Source organism: Callorhinus ursinus, unplaced genomic scaffold (assembly GCF_003265705.2).
Source record: "Callorhinus ursinus isolate GAN/ISIS: 27379988/994484 unplaced genomic scaffold, GSC_fseal_2.0 scaffold16, whole genome shotgun sequence".
Classification (NCBI taxonomy): Eukaryota; Metazoa; Chordata; class Mammalia; order Carnivora; family Otariidae; genus Callorhinus; species Callorhinus ursinus.
Window position 1 is genome coordinate 31,194,654 of NW_027397078.1, and position 12,300 is coordinate 31,206,953.

General features: G+C 42.7%; 1 protein-coding gene across 4 annotated transcripts in view; it reads left to right on the forward strand.

Annotated features, from left to right (window-relative positions):
* CTPS2 (CTP synthase 2) overlaps positions 1 to 412 on the forward strand; it is a 100,793-nt gene extending 100,381 nt beyond the window's left edge. For all 4 annotated transcript variants that reach the window (XM_025857682.2, XM_025857686.2, XM_025857683.2 and 1 more), the window contains exon 19: positions 194 to 412. The gene's annotated coding sequence lies outside the window, so the exon portion shown is untranslated. The remainder of the gene's footprint in view (positions 1 to 193) is intronic.
* Positions 413 to 12,300: the final 11,888 nt, after the last annotated feature.

Sequence of the window (12,300 nt, forward strand, 5' to 3'; positions counted from 1 at the left end):
TCGTTTCACTTAGAAGTAGGATATTCATGTTCACCAGGGAATGCGTACCTCTCTCTATTTCGGTTTGCCTCAAACATGGAGACCTTTAGGAGCAAACCAAAATGGTGCAAAGACTAGCTGGAGGTACTTGAAAGACTTACATTATTCAGTTTCTGATGTTGCTAATACTTATATTCTTCTTCTGTTTTTTAAGGCTCTGAAATAACTGAAGCCAGGATGAAGGAACTGTCTGAGGAAATCACCACACTCTTAAAGAATCACTCTATTTTCCACCAAACATGGATGTAAAGCCTCAAAGGGGATCTAATAATAGATAAACCAGAACCAAAGGGCTACTTTCCTTTTCAGTCCAGAGGTGGGCTTTGGTTCTCACAAATTTCTGTAGCCAATTAAACTTTTCCCAGAAACCTCACAGGGGAGAAAGCGTGTTTGTGTTTTGTCCGGCATATGGTGACGTCCCGGCAGTGAGCAAGGATCCGGGTAACTGAGGCTTCACTGTGCTGTATGAGAAAGGTGGCAGGGCACATGCCACAGTGAATTTTGAGTCAAACAGGAGTCGTTCTGTGACCTGGAGCTCAACCACAGATTTGTGTGCGGCCCAAGCTTCTTTCAGTTTGTCATCCTGTTTATTTTTATTTTTTATTTATTTTTTTTAAAGATTTTATTTATTTATTTGAGAGAGAGAGAGAGAATGAGAGAGAAAGCACATGAGATGGGGGGAGGGTCAGAGGGAGAAGCAGACTCCCTGCTGAGCAGGGAGCCCGATGCGGGACTCGATCCAGGCACTCCAGGATCATGACCTGAGCCGAAGGCAGTCACTCAACCAACTGAGCCACCCAGGCGCCCCGTCATCCTGTTTATTTTTAGCTAAAAATAAAATTAAACATGTCCAAGACTGGGGGGGGGGCGGCAAGTAAGACCCTCGCTGCAGGTGGGCAGAATGTAAGGGGGCATAAATATATATATAATATATGTATATTCATTGAGGCAGAATTCACATAATTAACCATTTTATTTTTATTTATTTTTATTTTTTTAGAATTAACCATTTTAGTTTTTTAAAAGATTTTATTTATTTATTTATTTGAGACAGAGAGAGCATGAGGGGGAGAGGGGCAGAGGGAGAGGGAGAAGCAGACTCCCCACTGGGCAGGGAGCCCAACGAGGGGCTTGATCCCAGGACCCCAGGATCATGACTAGAGCCAAAGGCAGACGTTTCACTGACTGAGCCACCCAGGCATCCCGGGAATTAACCATTTTATTTAATTAATTAATTTATTTTTAAAAGATTTTTATTTACTTATTTGAGAGAGAGTGAGAGAGAGCACAGAGGGAGAAGGAGAAGCAGGCTCCCCGCTGAGCAGAGAGCTCGATGCGGGGCTCCATCCAGGACCCTGGGATCATGACCTGAGCCGAAGGTAGACGCTTAACCACCTGAGCCACCCAGGCACCCCTAGACTTAACCATTTTAAAGTGAATGGTTCAGGGGCATCAGGTACATTCGCAACATTGTGCAACCAACACCTGTCTCCAGTCGGCTTCCTGATGTCCCCGTTGAATGAGCTTGAGAGGAGAGTTGTTGCTCACATCTGAGCTTCCCGACTTTAACTTAAATATTTTAACTGCTCAGTTAATTGTTTTGAGTGTGTTGTCTTTGGCCTTTTAAGTTTTTTTTTTTAAGATTTTATTTATTTAATTGAGAGAGAGAGAATGAGAGACAGAGAGCACGAGAGGGAAGAGGGTCAGAGGGTCAGAGGGAGAAGCAGACTCCCTGCTGAGCAGGGAGCCCGATGCAGGACTCGATCCCGGGACTCCAGGATCATGACCCGAGCCGAAGGCAGTCACTTAACCAACTGAGCCACCCAGGCGCCCTGCCTTTTAACTTTTTTCACTTAAGTCTGTAAGGTGTTACAGCGTTATTTTTGTAAGACGCTACAGAAAATTCATCTACCAAACACAGGCAGAAGTGAAATGAGTAATTCTGGTAAACAAAAATATTACAGAGCTTTAGAGCTCCACTTGTGAAAATTATAACTTGGAGATCACAAGAGGCTCCAAATGAAAAGCCCACGAGGTAGGTTAAAAGCTGGAATAGGCCTCATAGAGAGAGGGACTTAAGCACTGGGGGCATACTTTACCATCACAAAGGGGTAGTGTGGCTTAAATGGAAGTTTTCGATTGTGATGATTATGATTTCTAAAGTCACTTATACCAGAGTGCTTTCACTGTGGGCTGATGATGCATGTAAATAGGACCAGAAGAAGGGCACTTAAAAACAATAAACCAGCCCTTTTGTTGTTACTACATGAGGTTTTCCTCTTTTGGAGACACCCCTTGAACTTGGAATCCACTGAAGGCTTAATGGTAGTAGCGTGGCTGCTCAGGATAGTGGAGCAGCCGTGGGACAGGAACACATGGAAAGTTATTATAAATCATTCATTCAAGAAATGTATCTCGAGCCCTCAGCAGGAGCCACACATGGTATCAGGTGCTGGGGGAAACGAAGAGGAGCAAAATTTGCCCTTGTAGGGGTCCGGGGCAGGCTGCCCCAAGACGGGCCACTTTGGCATAAAGATGAGTTAAAAGTCATCGAAACCTAGCAGATGCAGGAAAAGCTCTCCGCCTCCCCTTCAACTGCCTAATTTTACATTGGAAAGGAGAGCCTGTACCAGGAAGAAAGCTATTAACAGAGACTCCCTTTTATCTAAGAACCTTGTCTGCATAACAGGGCAATCTCGTTTTTCAAAACATCTCCTTTCACCTTCCTGCTAATGAGCTCTCTCCTTAGCTCCTGTAAGCTTCCATGGTGCCTCCTTGTCTTTGGAATTTCCCTGTCTGTGTCGATTCCCCTAAGTATGCTATTAAATTTTATTTTCTCCTGTCAATCTGTCTCATGTCAATTCGATTCTTAGTCCTGCTAGAGGGACCTTGAAGAGCAGAGGAAGGTCTTCCTCCCCAACACCCCCAAAATATGTCTCTTTGGTATAAGAATTCGTTTAGGCTGATTTTAAAGAAATAGCAGACATAGGGAGAGCTCTGAAAACTGAGTAGAAGTTACCGTTTGTGTACAGGTCATTAAACTGCTGTTTGTTTTTCTCCCGTTAATCTGTTTTTTAGGTAAGGGGGTATCTTCTATCCCAGGCTTTGATGGAAATAGAACGTGAACTTGGTGAGCTGCTTTTTGCCATGCAGCTTTGGTCTTTAAGGTTCATGTCCATGGAGATCTCTAAAACACGGTGGTAAATCTATGGATGCCATTCAGTTTTCTCTCTCTGGGATGGGGCTCACTTTCCATCCTGGTAGCTTCCTTGGTACTACTGATATGGGAAACAAAGGCAGAAGAAAAATTATTAAGTTTCCTTACTACCTAGGGCCCCCTGACAAGTCCTTGAAACAGGCAGAATGACATTCCTCTAGGGACTCAGCTGCCTCGATGTTAATACTTTGCTAAGGACAAAAGGCAATCCTAGCCCGCCCCCTCCCCCCAAGATCCTATAAGTCTGCTTTCATGTATAAAAATTCCTTTGGAAACTTCCTTTATCTCTAACCCCTCCAAGATACATGTTGGCAAGCATCCCCCAAGCATATGACCCACTGATATCCATCTGAAGGGTCTCATGACACAGGTTTTATTAGACAGTAATAAATGACCCTTTCCCAACAACAGCTAGCCCCCTCGAAGTCCTGGACACCTTGCTCCCAAAATTCCTTAGAGATTTACGCTCTCCCTAACCCCCTCCCAACCTGAAAGTATATAATGGGCCACTGCTCATGACCCCGGTGCGGCTCTGTCCGCCCATGGGTCCCGTCCCCGGGCTTTGATAAAACCACCTTTTCGCACCAAAGACGTCTCAAGAATTCTTTCTTGGCTGTCGGCCTCGAACCCTAACATCACTACCTTCTCTCGGAAGAATACTGGTGAAAAGCTGGGGAATCCACGTGGCACTGTGTGATTACATAGTTCATTTTTAAGCCTCACTGTCAAGTTTTAAACTTCCCATTTTTCCTTGAACAAGAAATTGTTTGAAAATAGACGTATTGCTTTGATTTGTTTTCCCTGGGGGAGACTATGCTTTCAGTTAATATGCTGAGAGTATTCGATATTGAGAGTAAGATAAAAGCCTAGAACCTGGGGGCTGGTGTCGGTCTACCAGGAAACTACACTTTTCCACGCTGAATCACCTTCTCAAGGGGTTTCTGTGAACTAGAGAAACCTCATCACATGCCACAGGCCAGGATGATGAGACTACTTGTTACAACGGCCACTTATGTAGAGAATTTAATCGCAAGAGATTAATATTATTTGAAACTATATAAATTTCTGGAGTAGCAATTTCTGAATTTATTTGCACAAGCATATATACATATATATATGAATTATTTATTTATTAAAGATTTTATTTATTTGACAGAGAGAGACGCAGTGAGAGAGGGAACACAAGCAGGGGGAGTGGAAGAGGGAGAAGCAGGCTTCCCACCGAGCAGGGAGCCCGATGCGGGGCTCCATCCCAGGACCCTGGGACCATGACCCGAGCCGAAGGCAGACACTTAACGACTGAGCCACCCAGGCGCCCCTATTTATTTTTAGAACGAGAGCGAGCACGAGCGGGAGGGGCAGAGGGAGAGGGAGAGAGACTCTCAAGCAGACTTTGCACTGAGGAGAACCCATTGTGGGTCTCGGTCTCACAACCCTGAGATCATAACCTGAGCTGAAACCAAGAGTTAACCAACTGTGCACCCCTGCACAAGTATACATTGTTTAAATGTCAAACTTGAGAAGCTTGAAGACACAGAAGTAATTTTCTTTTTTCTTTCTTTTTTTTTTTAAGATTCTATTTGAGAGAGAGACAGAGAGAGAGAGAAACCGCGTGACAGAGAGAGAGAGAGAAACCACGTGAGCAAGCACAGAGGGACAGTGAGAGGGAGAAGCAGACTCCCCAGTGAGCAGGGAGCCCAATGCAGGGCTTGATCCCAGGACCCTGGGATCATGACCGGAGCTGAAGGCAGACGCTTAACCAGCTGAGCCACCCAGGTGCTCCCAGAAGTAATTTTCCACCCAGAATGTGACTTCTTTGTTGCCACCATTGATTCATACCAGGAAAATATCTGATAGGATGAGAGTTTTTCATGGCTTTTGAAACACTTATTCTTTTTATTCTTTCTTTCTTTTAAAGATTTATTTATTTATTAGAGCAAGCAAGAGAGAAAGCATGAGCGAGGGGAGGGGCAGAGGGAGAGGGAAAGATGCAGACTTCCTGGTGAGCACAGGGCCCAACTTGGGGCTCAATCCCAAGAGCCTGAGATCATGACCTGAGCAGAAACCAAGAGTGGAATGCTTAACTGACTGAACCACCCAACACTTTTGCTCTTCTGAGTGAATTATCACAACTCCGTGGTTTTATCCCATAAACTCAGTGTTGTTTTTCTTCTGCTCTCTATTATCTTTCCTTTGTTTCAACCTTCCTAAGCATAACTCTTTTAACCTGGGTTGAAGGGAGATCTGTTTTAACCTGCTTAAGAATGAAGAAGTAGGGGCGCCTGGGTGGCTCAGTCATTAAGTGTCTGCTTTCGGCTCGGGTCATGGTCCCAGGGTCCTGGGATCGTGTCCTGCTTCAAGCTCCTTGCTCGGTGGGGAGTCTGCTTCTCCCTCTCCCACTCCCCCGGCTTGGATTCCCTCTCTCGCTGTGTCTCTCTCTGTCAAATCAATCAATCAATCAATCAATCAATCTTAAAAAAAAAAGAATGAAGAAGTACAAAGCATGATTGTACTTGATTGTTCGAAGGAGGCACTATCTAAAGCAGGGGGTGGCACACTGTAGCCACAAGTTAAATCCCACCTATTTTTGTCAGTGAAGTTCCATTGGCACACAGCTGCGTACACTTTTTTTTTTTTTTTCTATTGTCTATGGCTGCTTTCATGCCACCAGGGCAGAGCTGAATAGTTGTTGGAGACCCACAAAGCCTAAAACATTACTCTCTGGTGCTTCGCAGAATAAGTTTGTTGACTGTTACCCAAAAGGAGCGTGGCAAGAAAACTGTGCAAGTTTCTGATGGGGTCTCAGTTTTCAAAATCTTTCTTTCTTTCTTTCTTTTTTAAAGATTTTATTTATTTATTTGACAGAGGGATACACAGCCAGAGAAGGAACACAAGCAGAGGGCGTGGGAGAGGGAAAAGCAGACTCCCGCTGAGCAGGGACCCCGATGTGGGGCTCGATCCCAGGACCCTGGGACCATGACCTGAGCCGAAGGCAGACACTTAACGACTGAGCCACCCAAGTGCCCCCAAAATCTTTTTTTCTATATAGTGAAGACTGCTCTTTAAAAGGTTCTAGAAGATCATGGAACACTACATCAAAAACTAATGATGTAATGTATGGTGATTAACATAACAATAAAAAATTTTAAAAAAAGGTTCTAGAAGAATTCCTGACATGAGGTCCCACATTGAAAGACTACAGAAAAGTCTCTCTTCAACTTCTTTCTTCAGCCACCTTGTTCCCTTCCCTGGAGGCTGTTTTATCAAATTGTTCTGGGTCCTGCCTGCTATATACCATGCAAAGGTGACTGTTTTATCATTATGTTTAAGCAGTGTTCTTATTTCAGATGAAATTATATTTCTCTCTTTAGTGAGAAAAGAATAATTATGGACTACTAAGAAAAAATGTACAGGGGAAAGGTTCAGCTTGTGACAGATATTGTGCACACGCTGTGGGTCCAGCCCTCAACTGATGCAGCAGAGAATATGGAAGACCTGCAGGATGTGGTCTAGCTGGGGGAGGGCCCAATACGATGCTTGAACTGAATCCTAAAGGATGAGTAGGAGTAGAGTAGATGCATCTTTATGTTAGAAACACTGGCAGGACCAGTCATTGGCTACTCCAAACATTTCCCAAGGATGCACTCGAAACATAGGTGAGCCCACTTCCTCAAATAACACTGCCCAGATCTGGAGCATCCTGAAAATTGTGAGTCATTGTGAGGGCTCTCTGTATTCTCACTAACAGGCAGAGAGGCTTTGGTGGTGAGAAACCCAGCTTCCCACCCTAGACTTTAGAATAGCTCCACGATCTTTTTTCTCTTCCCTGCTCTACCCCAGCTGCTCTCTAGACCAGTGCTATCCAAAGAATAAAATGTAAAATAAAATAAAATAAAATGTGAGCCACAAGTATTACTTGACATTTCCTAGTGGCCATATTAAAAAGTAGAAAGAAACAGATGAAATTAATTTTAGTAGTATAATATTATATATTAACTTTAGTAGTATAATGTTATATTATACTACCAAATATTATAGCAATTATACAGCACAGCTCTAATTCTGTATAAAGAGGATGTACAGATCTACCACTTGCTCATGGCAGAATCCCTGGGCATGTGTCACAGAGCACAAGTATATATATTAATATCTCAATGCATCTCACATTGGGTTATGAATATTTTTGTGTTTGAGATGTGAAGGGATTCAGGACAGGCACCCCGCCCCCCAGAATGTGCCACTTTGGCATGTGGATTATTTTGAGCTGAAGGCACTTGAAACTCTGCGGGAGTCTCAAGAGAAACTTGTCCCTTCCTTAACCACACAGAAGAATCTAAATTGGGGGTTTTCCCAGAATAAGGGTTACTAACAGAGATAAATTTTATCTGAGAGACCCGTCTGGATGGTAGGGCAAACATATAATTACCAAACCTCTGCTCTCCTTACCATCCTGTGAAGTGCATTCCTTTCCTCTGAACTCCCAGACCCCTACCCCCATCTCCTTGGTTCAGAATGACATATAGACCTCATTTTGCCTGACTGTTTTTGGAATTTCCATGTCTTTGTGGATTCCCCATATGTATGCCTGTTAAATTTGCTTTTCTTCTGTTAATCTGCCTCATGTCAATATGATTCTTAGTCCAGCCAGAAGGACCTTTGAGGGGACAGGAATTCTTGCTCCCCAACAAGCTGAAAGCAGTATAGTGCAGTCATGTATGAGGCTTGCTATTGGATTTGGCAGTCGGCCTTCTTGCTGTTTTTTTCTGGTGGCTCTCCAGGTCCTCAAGCCCTACCTTTGCCTCTGGATTTTGAGAAAGTACGTCCTTCTTTCTTCCTTAGAATTCTCCAGATGCTGCATTGCGTTCTTAAACAGAGAAAAGATGTCAGTTAGTTGGGTTTACTGTTCTAGCATTTGTCACTCTCTACCCAGGACCGTTGTAGGGGAAATTTACTTGGCAGGTCCTTTCAGATTCTCCTTAAGAACATTTGCAAGTGGGGCACCTGGGTGGCTCAGTCATTAAGCGTCTGCCTTCGGCTCGGGTCATGATCCCAGGGTCCTGGGATCGAGGCCTGCATCGGGCTCCCTGCTCCCCGGGAAGCCTGCTTCTCCCTCTCCCACTCCCCCTGCTTGTGTTCCCTCTCTCGCTGTCTCTCTCTCTGTCAAATAAATAAGTAAAAATCTTTTAAAAAAACAAAAAACATTTGCAAGTAATGAGCAATTTTTGCATTCAAAGGAGAATAACATTGACAGTAAAATCTACTAATTGCCAGTGTTGTACTTCTACATTCTGTCTTTAAAAAAATTATCTGAGTATAGTCGTTACATAGTGTTACATTAGTTTCACATGTACAACACAGTGATTCAAAGATTTTGTCCTTGATATGGATATAGTTTATAAAATAGCAGACCTCCTTGCAAATTTCAGGTAGAAGTTACTGGTGATTAGCAAATTTGGCCCTTCTCATCATTAGAAGGGAAGAAAATGGAACTTTTATTTTTGATTTTTTTTTTAATTTTTAAAGATTTTACTTATGTATTTGTCAGAGAGAGAGAGGGAGAGAGAGAGAGAGAGAGCACAAGCAGGGGGAGCAGCAGGCTCCCAGCTGAGCAAGGATCCTGACGTGGAACTCCATTCCAGGGTCCCGGGATCATGACCTGAGCCGAAGGCAGATGCTTAACTGACTGAGCCACCCAGGTGCCCCAATCAAACATTTTTTTTTGACTCAACTTTGCTAATAGGGTGGGCGCTAGACAGTGACTTGGAGTCCTGTATTCAGAGAATTCAACCTGATATTGGGGCAATTAGGAAGAGATTCACAGCCAAGTAACATCTGATTCTTTCGAGGGCTTCAATGGCGAGATAGAATAATGTCATGGCATCTTACTGGGGAGGTGATGACATGGATGCAAGGCTTTCTATGTTACCGAGAGAAGCTGCCCACACATGTGGATATGCACAAGAATGATTTGCTCCAACCTAGAATAGAGTTGGGTAGATTTCTGGAATTGTGACATGTTTTATGAAGGGATTCTATAATAGCAATAATGGGACTTTCAGCTGTTGAATGAACAGTGGAAAATGCTATGCAGATGGGAATTTATTAAATTCGTAAATTGCACTAGCCTCCCTTTCTGCAGCTCTCTTGATTCCTGGCCATTTCCGGCTTGATAATAAATAATTGTATATTAGGGCAGTTCTTTTCTAATCTAAAAGAGAATAATGGCCTGTAGCAGGTGGGGAGCCTTTAATGCTAATGACCCAATCAAAGTTGTTTTAAAATGTCAGTTAACAAAGGCAAACCATAATATTGGAGCAGAAAATCCTTTAAGTGGCTACATAAAGGATGCCTTTCTAATGGCTATGTAAATGATGTTTTCCTTAATTTAGGAGTGAGATTTAATGTTTATTGGACATTTGTTTTAAATTTAGCATGTCGTCTAGTCTGTTGATCTCAACAGTGCATTTCGATTCAGACTAACCCCATTTTAAGTGCTCAATAGTGGTTCTCTCTGGCATGCCAGGCTCTGTGGCTGGGGGCACAGAAGTAGGAAGCTTTGGTGTCCAGAACACATCCTTAATAAGAGTTTATATATAATGTTACTTCTGTCCTTAGTGATTAGGGGAATATGAGGGTGGGGCTAACCTTAACCTATGGTTTGTATCTTGCAAAGCTGGGACTCACCAAAGCCAAAGCTCCCTTCATGGAGAAAATGGAGCTGAATTCTCAGAGCAAACTGCCTGGTCAGAGGTGGCCTCTCTATAAAACTACTGACCTGAATTAGATAGAAGGCAGCCTCCCCTATAACAGCATCCTCTCAATCAGAGTGTGGTAGTGTTTCTCTGCGTCTGTTTTCTCTGTGTTTAATCTGGAGCCAGACAATATGGTTTGGCTAGTTTTGGAATAGCAGTTATTTGCTTTTGGTATCTTTTGGGTCTTGCAGAAACAGCCCAGCTTAACCCAATTCAGCTCAGGCAGAAAGAATTCAGAAAGAGCATCAAAGGAAAAATAACATATAACCTAGAACATCACATGGAAATACAGCACAGCTCAGGTAAATGATTGAGGTATTTTTATTTTGTTTTATCTTGCTTTCTTTGATTCCTCGATTGCAACTTTATTCTTAGGCCACCCATAGAAACTCAGGAAGACAACCATGATAGCTACTAACTAACTAAACATGATAACTACTAACTTCAGGGGTTAAGCTACTTCAAATTTACATCCTAGAAATAAGGCTTATTATGAAGGCCAAACTGCCCTTGGTGGGATCCCGCAGCTGTGAGAAAATGCAGCCGACCCAGTCAAGGTAATGTATTTTCTGTCCACGCCGGAGGTTTTCTTCAGCAAAGAAGTAGGTAAATATGGTGGCGTATACTTATCACATAACTGAAAATCTTTTTTTTTTAATAAGACATCTCCTTTTTTCACCCAGAGACACACCCGGAAGTGACTTACCATGCAAGGGAGCATATGTGTTGCCAAAAACTTTTTAAGCCCTTTTGCCATACCTTATTTAACTTAAGAAATCCTATTTTATGATAGTCATCAAAGACAAAGTAGCAAAATTATAAATCACTTATAGATAATGCAGCTATATGGAAAACAGTAAGAGTATAAGTCATTTACGTGCAAAATAGCTATATGAAATCACATTAAAAAGTGACTCACCAAGGGGCGCCTGGCTGGCTCAGTCGGTAGAGCATGCAACTCTTGATCTTGGGGTCGTGAGTTTGAGCCCCACGTTGGGTGTGGAGCCTCCTTTTAAAAAAAAGTAATTCATTGAAAAAACATTGGGAATATAAATGGTTCTCTTTAGGTGGTGGGGAATATGGGGAAGGTTTTTTTTTTTCCTCGTTCTAATTGCTTTTATTTTTTAGGAGTCGTCCAGAACGAGTCAGTAAAACACTTAACTTTTGTTATTTATTTAATTAAAAATTTTTTCTGACACAGAGATCTCAGTTCGCCACGCATCTTCGTTCATGGCTCACTACCTTCCATGGTCAGTCTCAGGCACCTGATTTTTTTTAATCCCACTCCAAATATGTTCTTAAAAAGGTATAATAAATCCCAAAACATTGACAGTGCTGTTTTGTGCATGTGTTTGTGACAAATTTATACAGATGGCATTGTGCCACAATTCTTATTCTATATTTTCCTGCTGTTGTTCAACACCGTGTTTTTAAAGTCTATCCCCACTGCTGTATGTACATTTAGTTCATTGCTTTGGGCTGCTGAGTAGTAGTCTTTTGTCTGCATCCATGCCATTTACTTACATATTTCTTGAGTTGCACTCACCTTCCTGCTGCCACAAACAAGGCTGCATAGAATATCCCTGAACATGTACCCTAATGGAACTCTAGGTGAGTATTTCTGGAATACACATATCCAGGAGTGGAATTGCTGGACCATAGGAAATAGGCACACTTAATTTAGCCAAAACTGGCCAGGTTGCTTTTCTGGAGAGTGGCCGTCGCAGCCTGTCCACATTTCCATCAGCAGGTGAGGAGTGTGCCAGTTCCCATTGTACTTGTCAAATATTAGTCACCTTTTTTATTTTTGTCCATCTGATGAGTGCAAAGTGGTATCTCAATGTCGTTTTGACATTTCTCTGATTGCTGGTGATGGTGACCATCCTGGTTTCCTCCTTTGTGGATTGTCTCTTTTTAATCTGTGGGGGTTTTTTTCTCTTTGACTTCCCGACTTAAAAAAAATATATATGTGTGTGTGTGTGTGTGTGTGTGTGTGTATACACACACACATAAAGCTTTACTGAGATATAATTTGCATGCTGTAAAATTTACCCACTTAAAAAGCAGTCATTAGTTTTTAGTATATTCACAATATCATGCAAGCACCACCACGATCCATTTTAGAATTTTTTCGTCAGCCCCAAAAGTGACTGTTCCCTTAGCTCAAGGAGACACCTTTAGGTTGGGCACTCCCTGTAACCTTGTTGGTCTCACAGGTCTGGACAAAACGTCTGTGGACTCTGGTTGCTGGAGCCCTGGTTTCTGCTTTCCATAGCATGGCTCAGGTTCCCT